Genomic DNA, 1,034 nt, shown 5'->3' on the forward strand with positions numbered 1-1,034 from the left:
TTCAAAGACCAGGGCGCTTATCAGCTCGGGTCCCTTTTCTCAGGAGCTTGAGAAGTCCCTGAGACCCTGTTGGTGAGGAGGCAGGGCTATCTGAACCTTAACATATATCACGTTTCCTCCTCCAAAGCCTCAGGGATCATTGTATAAGAGGGGACAGTAAGGCTGTACCAGCCATAGCTGGTGAATAAGAACAAGGAAACAGTGTTTTCCAGACAGCAGTGCAGTTCCACATATAAACTCACAGGAATTTTGAGGGCATCCACAAGACCAGTGAAAGCCCAAGCCAGACAAAAATCCCAGCATGGAGCAGAGGAGACAGACAAGAAGTCCAGCCCTAACTGAGGAACCACTGGCTACTGCTAGTTTTGGGGAGAGCAAGAGCTGGTTTTCTTAAGGGTGTGACCGCAGGTAGGTTCACCAGGCTCCAGGGCATGGGCTCAAACCCAAGAGCATTTGGAGAACTCAAATCAGACTCAATAGGCCTTTAAAAATAATAATAGAGGACATGAAGGTAAGGAGGGGATGGAAATGGGGGAGGGGTCTAAATTTAATCAAAATGCAATATATGAACTTCTCAGAGAATCAATAAAAATATTTTAAAAGACCTTAATAAACTTACTGATGGAATTAAGTTGCTTTTGCATTCCAAATATACCATTTTGGGGAGAACTTATTTTTTCATATTTAAAACACATTCCTGACTATTACTTAAGCATAGAAAAATTTCTTGGGTCGGTAGTCATAAACATCACCTTTTTGCTCTCTCTCATGGGTTCAAAACACTGTTTAAGGTATTTAAAATCAGAAAATACATCTTTGCCCTGGCTTAGTGATTTAGCATTTAAATACAAATTCCTTAAGTATTGATAATCATATACAATACTACATTCTTACTCATGAGCCAAGAAATTCCAGGCATTAAAAAATATACTAGTGGAGAAGGGTGTGGTGGTGCATACAAGCAGTGAGGAAGAGGAGGAGTTGAGGCAGGTGAATCTCTGTGAGATCAAGGCCAGCCTGGTCTACATAGTGAG

The 1,034-nt window shown here is 41.6% G+C and overlaps 1 protein-coding gene across 1 annotated transcript in view; it reads left to right on the forward strand.

The window, feature by feature from the left end:
* Bmp8a (bone morphogenetic protein 8a) overlaps positions 1 to 1,034 on the forward strand; it is a gene marked incomplete at its 5' end in the record, with an annotated part of 17,885 nt that overhangs the window by 10,825 nt on the left and 6,026 nt on the right. The window lies entirely within an intron of this gene.

This window comes from Nannospalax galili, unplaced genomic scaffold (assembly GCF_000622305.1).
Source record: "Nannospalax galili isolate Female #2095 unplaced genomic scaffold, S.galili_v1.0 scaffold5238, whole genome shotgun sequence".
Taxonomy (NCBI): domain Eukaryota; kingdom Metazoa; phylum Chordata; class Mammalia; order Rodentia; family Spalacidae; genus Nannospalax; species Nannospalax galili.